We start from the raw sequence: 25,388 nt of genomic DNA, 5'->3' as shown, positions 1-25,388 counted from the left end.
TCAGTTGGTTGGGCATCCAACTTCAGCTCAAGTGATGGTCTTGTGGTTCATGAGTTTGAGCCCCGCATCGGGCTCTGTGCTGACAGCTCAGAGCCTGGAGCCTGCTTCAGATTCTGTGTCTCCCTCTCTCTCTCTCTTCCTCCCTTGCTCACACTCTGTCTCTCTCTCTCTCTCAAAAATAAAGGTTACAAAAATTAAAAAAGAGTGAAGTGATAACACAGCACCCAGAATGGAGGTGGAGACAGGGACCTGCTCTCTAGAAAACCAGATCAGGTTTTAGGAGCAAATGCATTGGGGACAGTTGGCCAGGAGAAGGGAGATGTCCTGATGGTGACTTTTTTGGTAGCATTCTAGAACTGGAGTTAGCAAACTTTTGTCAAAGCCAGATAGTAAATGTTATAGGCTTTACTGACCATAAGTTTCCGTCACAACCTCTGAACTCTGCCTCTGTAGCCTGAAAACAGCTATATTCCAGTAAAACTTCATGTACAAAAACAGCTGGGTTTGGCCTATGAGCAGTAGTTTGTGGAGCCCAGTTCTAGAGGCCTGGTTAGGCCTCACGAAGGCCCTTGCCCCGCCTGACCTAGCAAGCACTATAGGACTCAACACAGGCCCCTCGTTCTTAGCCTTAAACAGCATGACATCTATGTTGCGAAAGGTCTTCCAATTTTGACTCCATCTCAATAATTGGAGCTTTTAGTTCTTGAGTGTTTTGTTTTTTAAGCAGAAAATTCTAAAGAGTCTTTATCTCCATGGGTTCTGGGAAGTTAGTTGACTGGATTATGTGATTTGTTTTTTTAGAGTTATTCTAATAATATGGTGTTGTTTTTTTTTTTAAGTTTATTTATTTATTTTGAGAGAGATAGAGACAGTGCACGTGAGGGAGGGGCAGAGAGAGAGAGGGACAGAGAGAATCCCAAGCAGGCTTCGAGCTGCCAGTGCAGAGCCCGGTGCAGGGCTTGAACTCACGAAACCGTGAGATCACGACCTGAGCTGAAACCAAGAATCAGATGCTTAACTGACTGAGCCACCCAGGTCCCCCCTCCATCAAGGTTTTGTTGAGTGCTTGCTGTGAGTCAGGCAACACGCTATACCTTAGGAACATGGTATGGAATAAGGTAGGCAGGATCTGGTTCTAAACCGCATAACATAGAAAGTGACTTGAGTGCCTGTGCTTTCAGTTCTTCCAAAGGTGGTACTTAAATAGTGCCATTCTAGATTCAAAGTAGAGAAGCTTCTTCGTTACGCATAGTGGGTGCCTTAGTGTATAAGGGCTTGATTTTCTTGAGGAACCCAGGCTGAGACTGTCTGTCAAGTGGAGCGAAACAGAGCAGCGCGAGTGCAGCCGTGGAGTCCTGGAGCACTGTGCGACACCCTGCTAGCCTGCCGAGTCTCAAAGAATGTTTTGGGAAATAAATTTCTGGAGGAGATGAAGTCTGAATGTAAAGTAAGTTTGAGCTAGAGGCTTGATGGAAGGGAGAGCCTGGCCTGCTCTAAATCCTGAAAGTTGTTTATTACAGTAGGAATGGAGGCTGTGAGGGGAAGAGGGATGGCTGGAGATGAGTCCTTGTCAACCTTGTCAGAGGTTCCTGCTCATTGGGTGCAGAGACCAGTCGTAGAGGTGAGTGCTCACATCTTGCTGTGTGAAGCCAAGACGAGCGTGGGTACTGTTGGAATCCTTGGTGCACAGTCACTTCTTTTTCTGTAACCATCGGAGTGAGGTCTCATTGTTTGTAATGTGCTACAATGGAGTATCTTCAGTCTGTAAAGACCGTAGTCTCAGATCTTTTGGGATAAGACGTAGTTGGCTTTTGACATTGAGGAGCTTGGGCCTTGCAGCCCCTGGGTATATTGGCTCTGGGCCGTCTGCCTGTCCTCTGCAGTACGTACCTGGTGTTGGATGTGGTATTCCTTCCTGATCCTTGCAGCTCAAAGTGTGTTACGTACCAGCAGCATCACAGAATCTCAGGCTGTACCCCAAGGCCCACTGAATAAGACTGTTTTTGTTTTTAGTTCTTTTTTAATTCAAGTATAATTAACATACAGTGATATGTTTAGTTTCAGGTGTACAATATAATGACTCAAATATTCTGTATATTTCTCGGTGCTCATCCAGATAACTGTACTCTTAATCCCTTTATCCATTTCATCCATCCTCTCACCCACCTCCCTTCTGGCAGCCACCAGTGTGAATAGTATGTGTTTTAACAGGATCCCCAAGTGATTTGTATGAACTTTAAATTTTGAGAAGCACTGATGGTGGATAATTAAATAATTAACTTTTCTTTCTTTTAAAATAAAAACTACTAAAGCATTGTAGAGAAAGGAGGAAGGTGTATATGACATTACTGTATTATAGCTAGTCCTGGGGGAGAGTTGTGAGTGCAGTGTGACTTGTTGGGTCTTCAGAGATTTGTGGGAGTAATGATTTCCTTATTTTAGCAGAATTAGATCCTGACCACCTTCCCCCTGATCAAACACACACACACACACACACACACACACTTTCTTTCTCCATTTAGCTAGCAAAGAAGGACTGAGAGATTATTCTTATAGGTGTATTTGGAAAAAAATTTACTAATTAGTTTATTGAAAAAAGATTTCAATCTTTAAAAAAAATTTTTTTAATGTTTATTTTTGAGAGAGAGAGTGCAAGCAGGGGAGGGGCAGAAAGAGAGAGAGAAACAGAATCTGCCACAGGCTCCAGGCTCTGAGCTGTCAGTACAGAGCCTGATGTGCCGCTTGAACTCATGGACTGTGAGATCATGACCTGAGCCGAAGTCGGGGACTTAGCCGACTAAGCCACCCAGGCGCCCTGATTTCAATCTTTATCATAAGTTGTTTTTATTCCAATCAATAAGTGTCATGTAATCCACCTCCTCTCCCATTTTTAGAAGATTTGTTTTAGGAGATGATTTTTATATTAAGTTCAAATAATCATGTCATTTCTATTAATCTCCAGTTTCAAATTTTTTTTCCTGAGAAATTACCTCTTAGAATGTGTTTCATACATGTTTGTTATGACCTAGGTTTTCTATTTCTTTTTTCCTAACCCGCTGTTTGAGGCCTGCTTTTAGTAGTTTGCAACATGTTACAGTCTTTTTGCAAAAGTAAACTTAGAGTATGTTGGAAAGTTGTTTCAGTTTTCAAAATTTTGTTTGAAACAGTCCACAGTATGAAAAACCTTCTAATAATGTGAGCATTATTCCTTTTCCTTTTCCTCTATGCTATTCTGTCATATGCTATTGCATCAGATGAGATTTTAAAGAAAAAGCATAATATAGCTGGAAGGGTAAAGAACTAGAAGAAGAAAATCTAAACAAAGGGAGTCTGAAACTGTTCAAATATCTATGTTTGGAGTTTATCAAAAGGATATATTGTTCTTTAATAAATAGGGTACCTACATTATAAAAATGATTTATTATTTATATTGGAATTATCTTTTCATTCTGACATTTACTTTGGTAAGAGAGGTTAGATTATGCTAAAAATGATTAGAGTAATGATTTTATTGAGATAAAATCCTCATTTTAATCATTTTATTTTTGTTTACTTTTAAAACCACTTTATTTATTTATTTATTTATTTTTTTAATATGCAATTTATTGTCAAATTGGTTTCCATACAACACCCAGTGCTCATCCCAACAGGTGCCCTTCTCAATACCGATCACCCACCCCCCATCAACCCTCAGTTTGTTCTCAGTTTTTAAGAGTCTCTTATGTTTTGGCTCCCTCCCTCTCTAACCTCTTTTTTTTTTTTTTTTTTCCCTTCCCCTCCCCGATGGTCTTCTGTTAAGTTTCTCAGGATCCACATAAGAGTGAAAACCTATGGTATCTGTCTTTCTCTGTATGACTTTTCCTTTTCCCCTATGCTATTGGACTTATTTCACTTAGCGTAACATTCTCTAGTTCCATCCATGTTGCTACAAAAGCCCATATTTCATTCTTTCTCATTGCCACGTAGTATTCCATTGTGTATATAAACCACAATTTCTTTATCCATTCATCAGTTGATGGACATTTAGGCTCTTTCCATAACTTGGCTATTGTTGAGAGTGCTGCTAGAAACACTGGGGTACAAGTGCCCCTCTGCATCAGTACTCCTGTATCCCTTGGGTAAATTCCTAGCAGTGCTATTGCTGGGTCATAGGGTAGATCTATTTTTAATTTTTTGAGGAACCTCCACACTGCTTTCCAGAGCGGCTGCACCAGTTTGCATTCCCACCAACAGTGCAAGAGGGTTCCTGTTTCTCCACATCCTCGCCAGCATCTATAGTCTCCTGATTTGTTCATTTTAGCCACTCTGACTGGCATGAGGTGGTATCTGAATGTGGTTAAAACCACTTTAAAGAGTGCAATCTAGTGATTTAAAAATAGTCACAGTGTTGTATCACCACTGTCTAATTCCAGAACATTTTAATCATCCCCCAAAGAAACTTTATCCTCATTAAACATTCACTTCCCATCCCCTTCCCTCCCAGACCCTGGGAACCACTAGTCTTCTTTCTGTCTCCATAGATGACTCCGTTCCGGACAGTTCATATAAATGGAATCATACAGTATTTCTCTTTTGTGCTTGGGTTCTTTACTTAGCATGTCTTCAATATTCATCCATGTTAGAGCATTTATCAATTCTTTATTCCTTTTTATGTCTGAATAATATGCCACTGTACAAATGTGGCACATTTTATCTTTTCATCAGTTCATGGACATTTGGATTGCTTACACTTTTTGGCTATTATGAATAATGCTGCTATGAACATTCATGAACAAGTTTTTGTGTGAATCCATGTTTCAGTTCTTTTGGTTGTATGCCTAAGAGTAGAATTATTGGGTCATCTGGGGACTCCATGTTTAGTAAAAATTGATTTTTGTAACGTATCACTAAAATATACTGTCCCTAAACTTTTTCGGTTCAAAAGGAATTAGTCTTGTGAATACATACACAATTTTGGCCCTGAAATGTCCTGTGTTCTTTGGTATTTCGTCCATTGTATGAGCAGTATATGATGTCTGTTGCTTCTGTTCCTTTTCACACGCAGGTCATTATTTTGGGCATTTCAAAATGGTACCCCTCAGTCATCTAGCCTGTGGATTGATGACCCTTTTCTTTATTGTTTTGTGAGTTATTTCCGGAGCATCAAAAGTTCCCTTTTATAAAATGTTGTATGTGGGAAGACTATGCTTTCAGTAGCAGTTCGGTCCTAGAGAAGTTTCTCTGAACGTGTCGAGCACCTGAAACCACGGGGATTAGGTGCAGCGCCCTCTCCTGAGCCTGCCGCTGGCTCTGGGTGTTGCTTCTGGAGCTGTTGCCATTGATTATCCTTTTTCTCTCCCTGATGACTGTTTTTCTCTTCCTTTGGGAGAGTGAGAGGGAAGAGTTGCCATCTGAGTGGGAAAAAATGAAAAAAAAAAAAAAAAAAAAAAAAAAAAGGTTGCAGGCAGTTACTGAGTTGTATATGCCCAGGTTGTTTTTGTTTGTTATTGAAGGAGGTTATTTATTATTGTTTTTGTTGTTGAGAAAGCATGTTGTTGAATTTCACATGGGCAGTACATTTACTTCATTACCTAAGTCCTATTGTCCTCTTAGCGTTTTGTGTCTTTGCTACCTGCTTTTCAAAATACCTTTATACAATGAATGTACAATAATCATATTATGTGTGTATGATTTAGTATTATGATTTTTTATTTACTATAAACATTATCTTCATTTATTACTAAGATTTCTAAACACAAATTAATGCACTCAGAAAGTGATTGAATAAATCATCACTTTTAAGTACTGCCTAATGTTTCATTGGGTGGATATTTTTTTATTTTTAATAGCTTTCCTATGTTATAGGGCATTTTAACTATTTATAATTTTTTTGTTATTTAAATAATGTTGTGGAGGGGCGTCTGGGTGGCTCAGTCGGTTGAGCATCCAACTTCAGCTCAGGTCATGATCTCACTGTTTGTGAGTTTGAGCCTCATGTTGGGCTTTGTGCTGACGGCTCAGAGCCTGGAGCCTGGAACCTGCTTTGGATTCTGTGTCTCCCACTCTCTCTGCCCCTCCTCTGCTCATACTCTGTGTCTCTCTCTCTCAAAAACAAATAAACATTAAAAAAATTTCTTTAAATAAAAAATAAATAACACTGTGGAGAACATCTTCAAATACATAACTTTTATTTCTTAGGGTTGTTTCCTTATTTTTTTTAAAATAGTAGTTCTGTGAACTACTGGGTCATACCCCTCCTAAATAATTAAGCCCAATCAATAAAAGACTTTGAATTATTTCCTTAGTTTTTACCTTTTGTTTTCCATCCATCCTCTGATATTGTTGATATTTCAAATGTTGGTTTGATCATCTTCAATGTTAGCTGTTTCTCCTACGTGTGTTATCTCTATGTTTGGCACTTTGCGTTGGACATGATTTCAGTTCTCTGGTGGATACAGAAGCATAAGGCTGAATCTGTACTCCAAAGTCAGGCACAGGGATGTATTTTTCTAAGTGTACAGATCCCTGTTTTGTGCATACTTTTCTATTCTTCTGTTTTATTCCTCTTTCTAAGGAAAAGAAAGTCTTCTTTAAAAATTTTTAACATTTATTTATTACTTCTTAGAGACAGCATGAGCAGGGGAGGGGCAGAGAGAGAGAAAGGGAGACACAGAATTGGAAACAGGCTCCAGGCTCCGAGCTGTCAGCACAGAGCCTGAAGCAGGGCTCGAACTTGCAAACTGGTGAGATCATGACCTGAGCCGAAGTTGGACACTTAATCAACTGAGCCACCCAGGCACCTTATTCCTCTTTCTTTATAGCCAGACTTTTTTGGACTCACTGCCTCTTTCTTGATAGTGATCTAGATTCTTCAGTTTGGCTTCCAACCCACCATTCTACTAAAGTTGTTCTTTTCAGGGGTGCCTGGATGTCTCAGTTGGTTAAGCGTCTGACTCTTGATCTTGGCTCAGGTCATGATCTCACAGTTTGTGAGATTGAGTCCCGTGTCAGGCTCTGTGCTGACAGTGTGGAGCCTGTTTGGGATTCTCTCTCCCTCTCTCTCTGTCTGCCCCTCCCCTGCTTGCTCTCTCTTGCAAAATAAATAAACTAAAAAAAAAAAAAAATTAAACTTGTTCCTTTCATGGTCATCATTAATTTCCTATCCATTTTCATCAGTCATTTTCTTTTCATTTTCCTTGAGCTTCTACAGTGATTTAAGACCATTGATTTCCATCCACTTTGTGACCATGCCCCAGTTCTGTGGTCCAGTTCTGTTTCTCTCCGTGGTTTGTTCTTTCTTAGTGGATTTCTCTTTCCTCCACCTAGTTGTGGATCTTTCCCAATCTCCCGTCCTGAGCCATCTTTTCTTTTTTTATACGCTTTCCCAAAGAGGCCTGTGTGCACATTCAGAGTTTAAACTGGCACTTCTCTTTGGGTGATTTCCACCTTCTGTTCATTTACCCAGCACTTTTTCATTGGCCACTTTGTGCCTGGGGCCCAGGGGAGTGAAGATGAACACAGTTTGACCGCCCAGGATCAGATCTGTAAACAGAGCCGCCATGTGCTACCTGATACATTCCTTACAGGGATTTGAAGACACATGCCAGAGCTCAGAGGAGGCTAGAAGACAGCTGTGCCTAAGGGAACTGATGTAAATTTCTTCAGCTGGATGACATTTGAATTTCAGTTTGAGAGAAGAGTTCGTCAAATGAAGATTCGGGGGAGGGGAGAATATTTTAGGCAAAAGAACTATATATTATAAGCATGTCTCCTCCCAAGTTTAAGCTGGTGAGGGCAAAAGCAGTGTCTTATTTACGTTTATGTTCATGGCATCTGAGAAAGAACATGAGCTTTTCAAGTCAGATTGGGGTGCACATTCTAGACACTTTATTTAGGGGCTCTGAGGTTTAGGAGACTTGTATGTAAATGGAAGGAAGTTTTTGGTCAGGATTAATGAGCTACAGTCACCCAAAAATATTGTCTGGAATAGGTGCTTTTAAAGTGTGAATTTCATTCTTTTGTTTTCCTGTCCTTGCTTTTAGTGGCCATAATTGACATGCAGTAGTTGGGGAATAAATCTTTGTTGAACCATTTTGTGGTTTCCAAACAACGTAAGAAAAATGATCTTTTGATGTGAACTCTTATGAGTAAAAAGCATGGGGTGAATTTACTAAACTTAGTAGTCTTTCAAAGCAAAAATTTATTTTCTTAAGAACTAACTTTAATTGGAAGAGAAAATACAGCGTCGGATCAAGTCAGGTTTGCTGGATGTTTGCACATGGGAGCTTGATATATCAAAGGTGGACGGTGTTGATTATAAATGTCTTATGTAATGTTTCTTGATTAATATTTACAGATTTCTTAAAATTTGTCTTCATTTCCTTTGGTTTTTAAATAAGTATGGTTGTAGATTTCAATTGTTCCAGAATTGTCTGTTTTTTCCTAGAGGCCCCAGATGCTATAGCTCCCCTGTTTTTCAGTTAATATTAGCTTAGGCTAGAGCCTTTTAGCTCTTTGTTGCCAATTGCATTCGTATGCCTTTGTGTGACATAAAGGCCTTTCATGACCTGCCCTTTGCCCTCTGGGGCAACCTTCAGTGTAACCTTAGCCTGGGCGCCCCAGAAGGGAGGTCTTTGAATAGGCACCATACAGCTCCGTGTCTACATTTTCTTTTCACACACATTGTTTCCTTTGCTTCCAGTTCTCTGCTTGCATCTCTTTTTTCCTCCCTTACACAGGTCGTTGCCACTGGGAAGGCTTTCCTCTATATCTCCACAATTGTTACTCGAGGTTGCTGTTTTGCTTAATTGAAAAACCTGCAGATGCTTCTCACCCATATTGTAGAGCCCTTTCTTATTATTTCTGTTCACATACGAGTGGTATTTGATGTTTTTTTTCTGGGCATTATTTGTGTTGCTTCTTACCAGTGACTCCTGCTATATGATGCTAAAAATGGCAACTAGCATTTCTTGAGTACCTATTCTGTGACAGGCACTCTTTTCGGGCCTGTGCAAATACTGCGTATTGCCCGTGTGGATTACTTTGCAAGGTGGACTGAACTGTATTACTTCTTTTTCATTGTTCATGTACTCATTTCTAAATAGGCCAGAGAATATTTATTTAATTCGTGAGGGGGCAAAGTCTGACAACAGATGAAAAGTCAGTCCCTAAATCATAAAATTCTTGAATTTGGGTTTTTGTTTATACTTCCATCTTTCAACGTACTTCTATTAAGGCTGTATGGAACTTAGAAAATGTATTAGTGTCAGTTTTATGACTAAATTATTTAAAAATAGTTTAAAATATAGTTTTAATAATAAACTAAAGCAAAGAAAGTACTATGTCAGTTTTCTCTTAATTCATTGATGTGATGATTTATTCAGCAAATATTATTTTGGACATCTGTGGTACACCAGATAAGGGAATACTATATCCTGAATATAACAGACAGTGTGGTGCCCTCATTGAACATACAGAGAGTTTAGATCATCTGTTAGGCCTGAATGGATTCAGGAAGTCTTATTTTCAAAACCTGTTTTTGTTTCTTTGTTTAGAACCATAAGGAATATCTTAACATTTGGAAACTAACAAATGCAAAAGTCAGAGTGCTTTTTAACTTTTTCTAATTTGAAAGGAAAATTTTCTTCTGGCAGAAAATAAGTCATCTCCTTAGCTAAGTTCCTTTGGAGAAAGATACTTGCGGTGTTATTTTTGTCTTAGAATTAATAAATTAAATGACTTTCCTAAACTCATTCATTTTACGGTTATTTGACACTTTTTTGATGTCCAAAATTGATTAAAGAATGAATCGCTGTTCATTTCATTTCCCATTCTTCCATTGTGCCTTTGAAGCTTTCCACTGATAGCTGTTAGTTCTTAGAAACAGCATTGGGGCAGAGCATTGCTCCCTTCCTCACTCCCTGTTCTCCAGGCCATCATCCTAAATCTCTAATGTGGGTCGAGACAGAGAATGCACACATGTGCCTATATGCATTGCAGGGAAGTTTTTTCAGGGACTTGGAAGGGGCCTGCAAATAGAGGGCCCAGGATTAGTAGAGGAAAAAAATCCAAGAAAGGTAAAATTCATATAAACATGTATATGGAAGACCATCTATAATATGGAAACTGCCCAAGTACATTTCATAAGTAACATGAACTCTTAACTAATTATTGAATTATAGTACATTTATTGTATGCATTTTGTATCCCACAGTAAAAGTGTTTGGTTGACGGTATGTACTTAAAAAAAGCAGAAAATCCATCCTCAGATCTTCTCAGCTTCTAATTGCATCAGCATGATCTGTTCCCATTCTATCTGCTAAAAAAAAAGTGAATCTTCTTTGGAAGGAGGGTGTATCTTCTAGAGCTCTTACAGTTTGCATTGACATTATCTAGCATTTAATAAAAAATTATCATGTATGACAAATGATCAAAAACCTAGAGAAAAAAACCCAATAGAAACACGCAGGTAATTTAGATTTTGATGTAATAGGAAACTGATTCTAGAAGACTGAGCCAGAGTGCCTGGATGGCTCAGTTAATGTGTCCAGTTCTTGATTTTGGCTCAGGTCACGATCTCACGGTTCATGAGGTTGAGCTTCACATTGGGCTCTGTGCTGACAGCATGGAAGATGCTTGGTATTCTCTCTTTCCCTCTCTCTCTGCTTCTCTCTCTCTCTCTCAAAAATAAATAAACTTAAAAAAAAAAACAACTGAGCCAATATGTTCAGGAGAATAGATGACAAGATGGAGAATTTCACCAGAGAACTGTTACCTATGGAAAGCTAATGGATAGGAATTTTAGAACTGAAAAATAATAGAAACTGATTTATTCAGTATATATGATTGGCTAAAGTTAGATACCACAGAAGAGAGGATTAGTAGACTGGAAAATAGTTCAGTAAAACAGACTGAGGCATGGAGAAAATAGAAGAAAATACAGGAATGAGGATAAAACACGTATTACACACGAAGAAAACACCTTACATTTAATTTGAGCTAAAGAGAAAAGGAATGAGAAAATGAGACTCAAATAGTATTTTAAGAGATAACAGCCAAGAATTTCCCAAACTGTATAAAAGATGTCAGTCCACAGATTTGAGAAACTCAAGAAAGCTCAAACAGGATTAATGCACAACAGATCATATGTAGGCATACTCTAGTAAAACTTACAAAAACCAAAGAGAAAACTCTTGACAAGAGATAGGAAAAAAAGATTTCTTCAAAGGAACAACAGCTGACTTTTCAAATGAATCTGATGGAAGCCATGATAGAATGATATCTTTTAAAGTACAGAAAGAAGATAACTGCCGACCGAGGTATCTGTCTATACCCAGTGAAAGTATTTTTCAAAAGTTAAGGCCAAATTTAGATGTAACAGGCAAATTTCTTGAAATACACAGCAAAATGTTCAGAAGAAGAAATAGGAAATCTGAATAATTTTTTATCTAGTAAAGAAATTGATCTTTAATTTAGGTGTTTTGTTTTATTTTATTTATTTATTTTTATTTTTATTTTTATTTTTTTTAGCAAGGAAAACTCCAGGGTCAAATGGCTTTACAGGTGAATGCTTTCAGATATTTAAGAAAGTAAAATAGCACCAATCTTACAAAACTATTTAGAGAATAAAAAACTGTTTTATGAGGACTGCATATCCTAGCTATTAAATCTGACAAAGACAATGTGATATAAGAAAATTACAGGAACATTTCTCTCATGAACAGAGATGCAGTTATTCTAAATAAATGATAGGCAATTGAATCCATAGATATATAGAAACAATAATAATATTAGAGGGACACCTGGTTGGCTCAGTAGGTTAAGCATCCAATTCTTGATTTTGGCTCAGGTCATGGTCTCACAGTTTGTAAGATTGAGCCCTGTATCAGGCTGCATGCTGGCAGTTTGGAGCCTGCTTGGGATTCTCTCTCTCTCTCTCTCTCTCTCTCTCTCTCTCTCTCTCTCTCTCTCCCTCCCTCCTTCCCTCCCTCCCTCCCTCCCTCCCTCCCTCCCTCCCTCTCTCCCTCTCCTGCTTGCACTCTCTCTCACCCTCAGACTTAAGCAAAAAACTGTTAGAACCAAATGGGATTTATCCCAGGAATGCAACATTGACTTACTATTCAAAACTCTGTTAATGGGGAAGGTGATAGTCCAAGGATACAAAATTTCTAGCATGTAAGATAAGTTCTAGAGATTGGCTGTACAGCATAGTACCTGTAGCTAACAGTGCTCTATAGTGTACTTTAAATTTGCTAAGAGGATTGATCTTGTGTTAAGTGTTCTTACCACACAAATAAAGTAAAATAAAGAAGGTGGGAGAAAACCTGGAGTATGTCTATGACCTTGATGGTAGTGGTCACGGTTTCATGGATATGTACTTATCCCCTAAATCATTGAGTTATATATGTTGAATATGTACAGCTTTTTACATGTTAGTTGTATCTCAGTAAAGTGGTTAAAATGGTTAAAAACTCAATATAATGAACCACATTCACAGAATAAAGGAAAAAAATTATATCATCACTTCAGTTTTTGCAGAAAAGTATTTGGTAAAATTCAGTACTCATTTCTGTTAAAAATTCTCAGCAGACTAGTAGGAGAAGAAAGAAACCTCCTTAATCTGATAAAGGCTTTTTACCAAAACAAAAACAAAAACAAAAACAAAAAAACCCTACAAAACATCACAATTAATGTTGAAATGGTGAAAGCTCTTCTTTCTATACTGAGAATAAAACAAAGACTCTTGACTATCACCACTTCTTTTCCACATTGTACCAGAGGTCATAGTCAATAATAAAGCATAGAAAAAAGGTGGAAAGATTGGGATAGGGAGACAGTGGGCTTTATTTATGTTCAGATTACTTGACTGGATACATGGAAAATCCCAAGGAAAGAGGTTGCTACATACAAAGTCAACCTCCAAAAATTATTTGAATTCTTAGAATCAGCAACAAACCAATGGTAATTTAAAAATGGTACCCTTTCTATTAGCATAGGGAAACAGGTACCTTAGGATAAGGATGGTGGAAGATGTTCAAGAAAGACTACATTAAAGACTACATTGATAGAAATTAAAGATGCCTTAACTAAATGTTCATGACCTGTAAGACTCAGGATGGTGAAAATGTTAGATCTTTAAATTGATCTATAGATTCAACACGGTCCCAGCAAGCATTTTCATATGTGGCAACTGGTTCTTAGTATAGATACTATTAGCCAAGGTAATTCTGACGAACAAAGCTGGAGTTCTTATGCTACCCAACTAAATTGCAAAGGACTGACAATGCTGAGAATTGGTGAGGGTGGAGGAAGTGGAACTCTCGTACTCTACCCGTGGGAATGTCGGTCAGAGTAGCCACTTTAGAGAACTGTGTGGCATCGTCTGCTAAAGCTGCAGATGCCCTATGACCCAGAAGTGCCGTTCCTAGGTATATGCTCAACAGAAATGGGTTCATTTGTGCACATGTTCAAGAATCTTTAAGGCAACATAATTTACATAGCCCAAACCAGAAGCCACCCAAATCTTCATCAGTAGTGGCATGGTTGAATCCATTGTGGTATGTGTGTAGTGTAGATTATATAACTGGAAGAATGGATGAGCTACAGTTATGTGCAACCATTTAGTATGAATCCCACAAATTTTGAACCAAAGAAGCTTAACACGAGATAATTTTTATGGTATTATTCTTATAAACATATACAATTTGTTTTAAAGGTTTTGTTAGGATGTTTGTCTTTGTAGGCAGAATTCTAAGAGGGCTCTCAAGAGCCCTCCTCTGATATACACACCACATATGATCCTCTCTCCTTGGGGCCTGTGAATATGACGGGATATCACTCCAATGAGTAAGTTACATTATTAGGCAAAGGTAAAGGGATTTCTGTAGATGTTATTAAAGTCTCTGAACAATTGACTTTGAGTTAACCAAAAGGGAAATTATCCTTATAGGCCTGACCTCGTCAGGTGAGCCATTTAAAAGAAGATCTGGAGGTCAGAGATACTCTCCTGCTGGCCTTAAAGAAGCAAGCTGCCATGAGTTCTACAGTTGCAAGTAAATGAATTTTGCCAACAATGAAGGACTCAAGCTTATAAGAGCACTTTGATCCATAAACCATAGATTTTGACAGCAGCCCCAGGCAACACCTTGATGGCAGCCTTGTGAGGTCCTTTAGCACTGGGCCCAGGTAGACCATGCCTCTGGATACCTGACCCCCAGAAACTTGCATCTGGTTTTAGGCTGCTAACTTTGTGGTAAGGTTTCAGGCAGCATACACTGAAACATTCTTCATCTTTGTGCTAGTTACATGGGTGTCTGTGTTTACTGTATAAAATTTTATCATGTATACATTTATGATTTAGGTACTTTTCTGTATATGTGTAAAAATGTGTTCAATAAAAGTGTTCATTTTAAAACAAAAAAAATTAATAGTTTTCTCTGCATTGTCTTTGGTACACAAATGTAATCAAGTAATTATGTTTTAATTGTACTGGTCCAATTGAACACAAGAAGATTTGGTCATGAAATTAACTTAAATATTCCTTTCCATTAACGAACTCACCTTCTGTCCTTTCTCTCTTTTATTTTATTTTATTTATTTTATTTTATTTTATTATTTTTTTAAATATATGAAATTTATTGTCAGATTGGTTTCCATACAACACCCAGTGCTCATCCCAAAACATGTCCTCTTCAATACCCATCACCCACCCTCCCCTCCCTCCCACCCCCCATCAGTCCTCAGTTTGTTCTCATTTTTTAAGAGTCTCTTACGCTTTGGCTCTCTCCCACTCTAACCTCTCTCTCTCTTTTTTTTCCCTTCCCCTCCCCCATGGGTTTCTGTTAAGTTTCTCAGGATCCACATAAGAGTGAAACCATATGGTATCTGTCTTTCTCTGTATGGCTTATTTCACTTAGCATCACACTCTCCAGTTCTGTCCACGTTGCTACAAAGGGCCATATTTCATTCTTTCTCATTGCCACGTAGTACTCCATTGTGTATATAAACCACAATTTCTTTATCCATTCATCAGTTGATGGACATTTAGGCTCTTTCCATAATTTGGCTATTGTTGAGAGTGCTGCTGTAAACATTGGGGTACAAGTGCCCCTATGCATCAGCACTCCTGTATCCCTTGGGTAAATTCCTAGCACTGCTACTGCTGGGTCATAGGGTAGGTCTATTTTTAATTTTTTGAGGAACCTCCACACTGTTTTCCAGAGTGGCTGCACCAGTTTGCATTCCCACCAACAGTGTCCTTCCTCTCTTATTGCTGTCACTTATATTTACACTTTTTCCCCAGTCATTTCTGAGTGCGACATGCTTAAAGCTGGAGATGTAATGTTTTTCCAGTCTAATTTCCTATTTTTCCCCCATGTTTTGAAATTCGAGGTATATGAAATAATGGACATGTAGCATTATATCAGTCTCAGGTGTGCAACATGATTTGCTGTTGTATGTATTGTGAAATCATTGTTGCAAAAAATCTAGCTAACATCCATCACCTTACGTAGTCACGCACATTTTTTTCTTCTAAGGAGGACTTAAAATTTATTTCTAGTAACTTTTGAATATGCAATACAGTATTATTAACTATAGTCACCATGCTGTATGTTATATCCCCATGACTTATTTTATTACTGGAGGTTTGTACATTTGACCCTTCACCCATTTTGCTCACCCCCAACCTTCACCTCTAACAGCCACCAATCTGGTCTCTATGAGCTCGGTGTGTGTGTGTGTGTGTGTGTGTGTGTGTGTGTGTGTGTGTGTGTTTAAATTCCACATACAGTGGCACCTGGGTGGCCCATTCGGTTAGGCATCTGACTCTTGATTTCGGCTCAGGTCATGATCTTATGGTTCGTGGGATCGAGCCCCGTGTTGGGCTCTGCACTTACAGTGTGGAGCCTGCTTGGGATTCTTTCTCTGTCTCTCTCTCTCCTTCTGCATCTTCCACTGCTTGCATGCACACTGTCTCTCTCACTGTCTCTCAAAATAAATAAATGTTAAAAAAAAATAAATTCCACATATAAGTAAGATCATATGGTCTTTGTCTTTTTCTGCCTGACTTTTTTTGCTTAACAATCCTCTTAGGGTCCAACTATGTTGTTGTAATAGTAAGATTTCCTTCTTTTTTATTTATTTTTTTTAACATTTATTCATTTTTGAGAGATAGAGATAGAGCGCAAGCAGCTGTGGGGCAGAGAGAGAGGGAGACACAAAATCCAAAGCAGGCTCCAGGCTCTGAGCTGTCAGCACAGAGCCCCATGTGGGGCTCAAAGTCACAAACTGTGAGATCATGACCTGAGGCGAAGTTGGACCCTTAACAGCCTGAGCCACCCAGGCACTCCTCCTTCTTTTTTATGGTTGGCTAGTATTCCATTGTATGTGTCTGATCTTTATTCATTCATTCACCCATGTTCACTTAGGTTGTTCTGATGGCCTTGGCTGTTATAACGATGGCCTTGGCTGTTATAAATAATGCTGCAGTGAACATGGGAATGCATATATCTTATCAAATTTATGCTTTTGTCTTTGGATAAATACCAAGAAGTGGAATTGTGGGATCATATGGTAGTTCTATTTTTAATTTCCACAGTGGCTGCACCAGTTTGTATTCCTAATAACAGTGCACAAAGGTTCCCTTTTCTCCACATCCTCACCAACACTTATTATTTCTTGTCTTTTTTATAATAACTATTCTAACAGGTTTCAGGTGATTATCTCATTATGGTTTTGATTTACATTTCCCTGATGATTAATGATGTTGAGTATCTTTTGTTATGTGTCAGTTGGCCATCTGTATGTCTTCCTTGAAAAAATGTCTATTTAGATCCTCTGCCTGTTTTTTAATTGGATTTTTGTTGTTGTTATTGCTATTGAGTTATATGAATTATTCATATATTTTGACTATTAATCCCTTCTCAGGTGTATGATTTGCATATATTTTCTCCCATTCAGTAGATTGCCTTTTCATTTTGTTGGCAATCTCCTTTCCCATGCAGAAGCTTTTTTAGTTTGGTGTAGTCCCACTTTATTTTTGCTTTTGTTGTTTTAGGTTTTGGAGTCATATCCAAAAAATCATCGCAATGACTTATGCCAAAGAGCTTACCACCTATGTTTTCTTCTAGGAGTTTTATGGTTTGAGACCTTATATTCAAGTCTTTAATCCATTTTGAGTTAATTTTTGTGTATGGTGTAAGAGAGTAGTCTAGTTTCATTCTTTTGCATGTGGCTGTTCAGTTTTCCCAGCATCATTAATTGAAGAAACTGTCCTTTTCCCCGTGTAGATTCTTGGCTTCTTTGTCATAAATTAATTGACTGCATATATATGAGTTTATTTCCAGGCTGTATGATCTGTTCCATTGATCTGTGTGTCTGTTGTTTTTTTTTAATTGATGTACAGTTGATATATTATTTTCAAATGGACAACATAGTGATTTGACAATTATATACAGTATGAAATGGTCACCATAATAAGTGTAGTTACCATCTGTCACCACTCAGTTATTACAATATTTTTGACTGTACATCCCAGTCTGTACTTTTTATCTGTGTGACTTATTTTATAACTGGAAGTTTGTACCTCTAAATCCCCTTCACCTGTTTCACCTATATATGCCCCTGCCCACCCACCTCCCTTTTGGCAACCACTAGTTCTCTGTGTTTATGAATCTGTTTCTCTTTTTGTTGTTTGTTTGTTCATTTCTTTTGTTTTTTGGATTCCACATATAAGTGAAGTCGTATGGTATTTGTCTTTCTCTGACTTACTTCACTTGGCATAATAGACTTTAGGTGTATCCGTGTTGTTGCGAGTGCCAAGACTCCATTTATGTGTCTGTTTTTATGTCAATACCGTACTGCTTTGATGACTATTGTTTCAAAATCAGGGAGCATGATGCCTCCAGCTTTGCTCTTTCTCAAGATTGCTTTGGCTGTGTAGGGTTTTTCTAGTTCCATTCACATTTTAGGATTGGTAGTTCTATTTCTGTGAAAATAGACCTTTTGGAATCCAGAGGGTATAAGTGCATGTTGTTGAGTTGTTACGTTGTGGATGAAGTTTGGGTTGGGATGAAGGGTATTGAGAGTGGGTGACTTTCTCTGGCTCTGATTAGAGTTACAGGATGATATTGAGGTAGTAGGAGGTGCAGGGGAGAAATTAATTTAATTACAAATGTCTACTGCACCTGTCTTTATGCTGTGCCCTGGGATGTCCTTGTCACACATCTTCTTTGATTTGAGTATCTATTTCCCAGAAAAGGCTTCCTCCTGTTTCAGATTTTCTAAGGCTTACTGTGGTGTACAGCCTTCCTCTTCCCTGAGTTGATATGAAGTTAGATAATGTTCTTACCTTTCCTGCGTGTGGAAACAGGGCCTGGACTCCATCTGTGTATTATGGGTGAATGGATGTAAAGCCAGTTTGAAATCAATCACCGATCACAAATATTCTTTGGGGTAAAGTATCCCCAAATTGAAATACGGACTAAATGGTTCAAGAAAGCATTTGCAAAATTAAATGTAATAGTTACGGCAGGTAAATGCGTGTAAATGTGTTTGATCCATAAAACATTTTCATTCGTGCCTGTTTTTTGAAATAGCTTTATAGCTTAAGACTTTTTCTGTTTTACTTCTGTGATCCTGAGTTCATAGTATTGTATTTTGGAAAAGTTAGAAATATTAAATAGTGCTTCTAGGGTAAAGCATCTGTCAGTATTTCCATTATAAAATACAATTTTAAAGGGTTTAGAAGTCAGCTGTAAAAATTTGTTCTTGGCTGATACTTTGTATACAAAAATTTCTGCCCAGGATCATTTTCAGAAGAATTTTTTAGTGGCATAAACTGTGAGGTTATATGGCTGAACTAGCTTACGTTGAACTCATTTTTTATGCTTCTATCAAGGTAGGGGAAAGATGACAGCTTTTAAAATGATTCAAATAAAACAGTATGAAAATTGTATTTCTCCAGCCTTGTGCTCCTAGAAAATTATTGGTTAAAAAAAAAAAATGGTTACTCTACCATCAGAAGACTCACCACTGGCTTAAGTATCAAAAATAATACCACCAAACCCAGCATAAGCCTGAAATTTAAATGACTTCAGAATAACTCTGTGTGTGTGTGTGGGGGGGGGGGGGGCGGGTTCAAGTCTTCTTTTAAATTCTAGTTAGTTAATATATAGTGTAATATTGGTTTCAGGAGTAGAATTTAGTGATTCATCACTTGCATAGAACACACCCAGTGCACATCACAACATGTGCCTTCCTTAATACCCATCCCCCATTAGCCCATCTCCCTGCCCCCCTCCCTCCGTCGACTCTCAGTTTGTTCTCTATAGCTAAGAGTCTCTTATGGTTTGCCTCCTTCTCTTTTCTCTCCCTCCCACCCCGCCCTTCTCCTATGTTCATCTGTTTTGTTTCTTTAGAATAACCCTTTTAAGACCAGATTTTAGCATCTGATTGTGAAAGCAGTATCTGGGGCTGCTCATTCTGTAACCCCAAAGAGATTCTTTTGGGCCCCTCTTGTTGAAATACAGCTGTTCGTTACCTGGGCTTAGCTGTCTGTAAAGCAAGGAAGTGCTAACGGGAAAGCAAAGACATGTTTCTTGCATGACTGGAGACCTGCCCAGTGAAGCTGGAGAGCTTCTTGTTAAGGTAACTTTGTTCCTAAAGCTTTGGGCAGGTCTTCGCTTGAAAAGAAGATCCACAGGGGCGCCTGGGTGGCGCAGTCGGTTAAGCGTCCGACTTCAGCCAGGTCACGATCTCACGGTCCGTGAGTTCGAGCCCCGCGTCAGGCTCTGGGCTGATGGCTCGGAGCCTGGAGCCTGTTTCCGATTCTGTGTCTCCCTCTCTCTCTGCCCCTCCCCCGTTCATGCTCTGTCTCTCTCTGTCCCCCCAAAAAAACTAAATAAAAAACGTTGAAAAAAAAAAAATTAAAAAAAAAAAAAAAAAAGAAAAGAAGATCCACCACAATGTAGATTAGTGCCTTGCTCTTTTATGTTATTGTGAACACACATGTACACACAGTTCTGTACTTTACAGCTTGTGGCCAGGGTTCTTTTATATTCTTTTCTACTTCTTCAAAGTTAAATTTCATACACAGATTACCTCCAGGGATAATCTTATATGCGGCAACCAGACGGGTCTCAGAGTTCACAACAGCTTCCTGTGTTGTGTCAGCTTCTGAACCATAGAAGGGTAGTTCATGTGCACAGAGCCCACAGGGGATATTTGAGGTCTTGTCGGTTTGAAATGAAACAAGACTTTATGTGAAATATAAATTGGAAATGACATTGGGTTATGTACCGTTGTTCAGGAATATAGTTTCCATGGTAGGGAAGGAACTACTTCGTTAGTGAAAGATCCCCCCACTCCCCATTGTAAAGTAATGCTGATGCTGTAGACCATACTTAGGGCCAACCAAAGTAAACAACACCAAGAGCAACCTTTTAGTTTTTGCTCTTAAAACAACTTCCTTAGACAAGTCTGTTTTAAAAGTCATGTCAGCGTCCATTCAAAGATCTTAGGGAAATTTTCTTTAGATTCTCAGAGTCTTCTCGTCCACCTTCTGGGCACTCTTGCTCTGGGTGTGCGGAGATAGAAGAACGCCCGCCTTGGTTTCAGGAATTGAGACATGTTGCTTTCTCTGGAGTCATCTCTGCTGAGAAGCCACTTCTCTGTCCTTGGCTGGTCCAGTTTTATTATAGGGCGAGACAGGCACTCATGCTGTCATGACCCGCTGGTGTGGAAGGGACACTGGATGTCTTAGATGAACAGAAGGGCACTACCATACTATCGAGCAAGTGTTTGAATTCACAATTCCTGAAAAGTGTGGCTATGGAGATGCTCTTTGGGAAAGAGCAGATTATGTAATTTCCCAGAGGAATAATCTGTCATTATCACTCTTTTCTTCCAGTTGCTCCAGATTTGGCCAGCAGAAGCCCCCCAAGTTGGCTCCTGTGTCATGTTGACATGTTCTCATTCCTTCTTTGAACACGTCTTTGTTTTCTGGAGATGTTCCAGCCTCATCTTTCCCTGCTTGTTGTTTTCTAAGAAGCCCTCATTCCTTGTAGTAGAGAAATCCAGATGCTCCCAACCTCTCTCAGTGAACAGAACTAGGAAATAATACGTATGTGTATATACTCCTTCCTTCCAGTCTGTCTGTCTGTCTGCCTACCTGCCTACCTACCTATCTTGAAAACTGAGTTCATTGGGGCACCTGGGTGGCGTAGTCGGTTAAGCGTCCGACTTCAGCCAGGTCACGATCTCGCGGTCCGTGAGTTCGAGCCCCACGTCGGGCTCTGGGCTGATGGCTCGGAGCCTGGAGCCTGTTTCCGATTCTGTGTCTCCCTCTCTCTCTGCCCCTCCCCCGTTCATGCTCTGTCTCTCTCTGTCCCAAAAATAAATAAAAACCGTTGAAAAAAACAAAAAAAAACAAAAAAAAAAAAAACTGAGTTCACACTGATAGCTCCAACACCACAGGGTTCATTATAGTTCCCTCCTTTCTGTAGTTGTGACTCCTTCTCATAGGGAGAAACATGCTTCTTGTCCACGTTGTATTTACTTTGTCACTCATCCTGTTTGTAACCAGTATGCTGATGTTACTGGCCTGCTATTCCATTAGGTCATCCTTCTTGCTTAGGCTTCAATTCCTCTTGAGCTCCTGCCTCCTCCTCACTCAGGCCCTGATTCTCCACTGTTTTACCGCATTATTTTTGAGCGTGAGTCCTTAGAAAGTTGGGAGTTCTCGCTTTTCTACATGGAGTCCCATAGCCAGTCGATCAGTGGCAGCTCTACTTGTGTTTAGCGTGTTACGTCATTTTATACTGATATCTGTCTTGATGACTGTGTTTCTTTTTCTAAAGCGTCACGTAGAGAAAAAAGAAAGGCTGCATTTGTTCTTATACTCAAGTGCATTCCAGGGGACATCTGGATGGCAGTCATGCCTCTCTCTGGCAAGAAAGCTTAGTCTTCCTTGTGGATTTTGTGTAGAGGTGAAAGTGGTGGGGGGCTCTTCAGAAGCTTCCAGCCCCAATCACACTCGTCTCCTTGTTGTTCCTCAAACATGCCTACTTCCCGGGACTTTTTCCATGCCATCTTTTTCATCAGTGTCATCCTTTTGACCCGTGTTGTTACCACTATCTTTCATACGCCCTTCGTTGGTCATCTCAGCAGGAAGCCGTCATTCCTTTCATTGCCCAGAGCTTATGCCCTTTGAATGATGTTTGCTTTTGGTTAAAGATATTTGGGGATGTGCCTTGTGAGTCCTACTTATTTCTGGGTATCAGTAGCCTGGTACTAGTGATGATATTTTTGAGTGTTTTATGAGACTATTAAGTGTCACCTCATTGTAAGGAGGGGTTATTTAATGCCTAACAGATGCCTGTCAACATTATAAGATTTTGATAAATGTTTATTGGATTTCAAATTTTGGCAGAATGAAAAATATTTGGTATCATCATTTGATAATCTTGGCCCATACTTTCCATGTTTTAGTTGGATTTTTGCTCCCCTGTGTGTATAGATGCTGAACTTATTTGGATTGGGTACAAAAGAGATTTATTTGATTCACATATTTACATACAGTAAAAATCTCTCATTTTAGCATTTGGTTCTATGAATTTTAAAAGCTCTATAGATTTGTGTAACCTCTACCACAGTCAGGACAGAAAACAGTCCCATCATACCCCAGGTTCCCTTGCCTCCCTTTTTAGTCCGCACTTCCTTTCACCCCTCAGCCCTTGCCAATCACTAATGTGTCTTATGTCCCTATGGGTTTGCCTTTTGTAGAATGTTATATAAATGGAATTATTTTGAGTCTGACCTTTTTCTGTTAGCATCCTGCATGTGAGATCCGTCCATGTTGTTTATGTTGTGGACTAGGACTCCACCAAATAGATGTTCCAGAGTTTGTTTATCCTTCCACCGGTTGAAGAACCTTTGGATTGTTTTCATTTTTTTTTACCTTTAATAATACAACTTCTATGACCACTGCTGTACCTGTCTTTGTATGGACATATGTTTTTATTCCTCTTGGTTAAATAGCCATAAGTGGAATTGCTGGGTCATACGGTAGGCATGTGTTTATAAGAACCCATGAAGCTATTTTCCGGGGTAGTTGTACCATATTTTACTTCCATTAAAAATGTATGAGAGAGTCAGTTTCTCCATATCCTTACCAGGACATGGTAGTATAATTTTAAACCATTACAGTAGTTGTATAGGAATATTTACTTTTGGTTGTGGTGGTGGTTTGCTCTTTTTTTTTTTAAGTTTATTTATTTTGAGAGATAGAAAATGAATGTGAGGAGGGGAGGGGCAGAGTCGGGTGGCAGAGGGTGGGGGGAGAGAATCCCAACCAAGTTTGGCGCTACCAGCACAGAGCCCTACGTGGGGCTCAGACCCGTGAACCATGAGATCGTGACCTTAACTGACTGAACCACCCAGGTGCCCCTGTTTGCTGTCTTTTGTTTTGCATTTCCCTGATGACAAAATGATGCTGAACATTTTTTTGGTGTGTGCTCACTAGCCATTCATGTATATATGTATATATATGTGTATGTATATATATGTGTATATATATATGTATATATATAATCTTTTCTGAAGTGTCTATGCAAGTCTTTTACCCATTTGTTGTATTGGCTTGTTTTTGTATTAATGAATTATAAGACTTATTTATGTAATGTGGATGAAAGTTCTTTGATATACATTTCATATGTGTGTGTTGTTTATACATACAACTACATATATATATTTTTCTAGTTGTTTTATACTTATTTGTTAAAATGTCTATAGTTGAGGATTTGTTTATTTCTCCTTTACTTTTGTCAGTTTTTGCTTCATCAGGCTTGAGATATTTTTATTAGGTGTGTATATATTATATATTACATCTTACTAATGCATTGACTCTTTTTAACTTATTTTTTTAATGTTTTATTTACTTTTTTTTTTAAATTTTTTTTTAACGTTTATTTTTTATTTTTGAGACAGAGAGAGACAGAGCATGAACAGGGGAGGGGCAGAGAGAGAGGGAGACACAGAATCTGAAACGGGCTCCAGGCTCCGAGCTGTTAGCACAGAGCCCGACACGGGGCTCGAACTCACAGACCGTGAGATCATGACCTGAGCCAAAGTCGGACGCTTAACCGACTGAGCCACCCAGGCGCCCCATGTTTTATTTACTTTTGAGAGAGCATAAGCAGTGGAGGGACAGAGAGAGAGAGGGGAACAGAGGATCTGAAGCGGGCTGTGCGCTGACAGCAGTGAGTTCAGTGTGGGGCTTGAACTCACAAACTGTGATATCACGACCTGAGCCAAAATTGGACACTCAATCAACTGAGCCACTCAGGTGGCTCTTTCACTCTTTTATTAACACAAAATATTCCTCTTTGACCTCTGTAATACTTAAAAAAAAATCGAATCTGATGTTAATATAGCTATTCCAGATTTATGAGAATGTTTTCAAAGATTGAAAATGATGGAGAATATTGAATGCTGATATTAGAAAGGTTTATCATAGAGAGGGAGTGAGGAATGAAATGGAGGTGGGTATTACCAAGTAAGCAAAGCCCTCAAGGCGAGAAATAGTATCCAGAGCTAGATCACTCTATCTGTGGCTTCAGGTGTAAAGAAGGAAGGAGAATTGCAGATACAAGTAGAGTTTCCGAGTTGGCCATAACTTAAATTTATTTTAAAAGTCTAGTAATAGGCAGAGAGTTTATAGTGTGCCCGCAGCCACTAATCAAAGAAATGTGGTTTCAGTTTTCATTATCAATATACGAAGGTGGTTGTTCAGATGTTCATTGGTTGACTTTTCAGATGATTTTGGTTAATCTAATAGTAAATTGTCTGTAGGAACATCATTAGGCTCTTGGATTGTACCCCTTACGTTACTGTTCTGAATCTTCCTTGTCTTGCTGAAAAACTTTCATCATATACTGTGTGGTTTTCTGAAATGGCCTGCGAATTGAGCTTATTTTTCAGCAAGGGCCAGGATATTAAAGTATGTCAAAGATGGGAAATCCACTTGGCTGGAGATTGGTGTGATATGAAGGAATCCGAGGTCAGATACTGCAGCTGTCTCTATCCATGTAAAAACTTTAAATACAAATAATCTTTATTTGACATGTGCTCTACATTCTTGACCATGTTGTTTAAACTTTTTAGGGTATTTTCTTTCCTGAGTTATGTTACATCCCTACTTTGATTTCACTTCAAAAATGGTTATGATTCTAAAAGAGGAATGATCTTTGATTCAGGGAAACAGTTGGAAATTATATCAGTAGGCTTCTGTGAATAAATACAGATAATTGTCTTTAAAAAGAGCCGTACTTAGAGCATTTCTAAGGATACTGTGGCTTTGTTTTTTCTAAGGATTGAAAAATTGGTCACATTCCTCAGATACAGGGACGTAT

At 38.8% G+C, this 25,388-nt stretch overlaps 1 protein-coding gene and 1 non-coding gene across 6 annotated transcripts in view; both read left to right on the top strand.

Moving 5' to 3' along the window:
* The window catches only part of DIS3L2 (DIS3 like 3'-5' exoribonuclease 2), a 346,483-nt gene that overhangs the window by 83,271 nt on the left and 237,824 nt on the right, over positions 1-25,388 (top strand). The gene's annotated exons all lie outside the window — the stretch shown is intronic.
* Positions 5,178-5,399, top strand: LOC131505731 (small nucleolar RNA U3). The gene has a single exon (XR_009258521.1). It is a non-coding gene; the product is annotated as a small nucleolar RNA U3 (small nucleolar RNA).

Source organism: Neofelis nebulosa, chromosome 2 (genome assembly GCF_028018385.1).
Source record: "Neofelis nebulosa isolate mNeoNeb1 chromosome 2, mNeoNeb1.pri, whole genome shotgun sequence".
Classification (NCBI taxonomy): Eukaryota; Metazoa; Chordata; class Mammalia; order Carnivora; family Felidae; genus Neofelis; species Neofelis nebulosa.
Note: the sequence above shows the minus strand (reverse complement) of the source record. Positions and strands in the feature narration are given on the sequence as shown.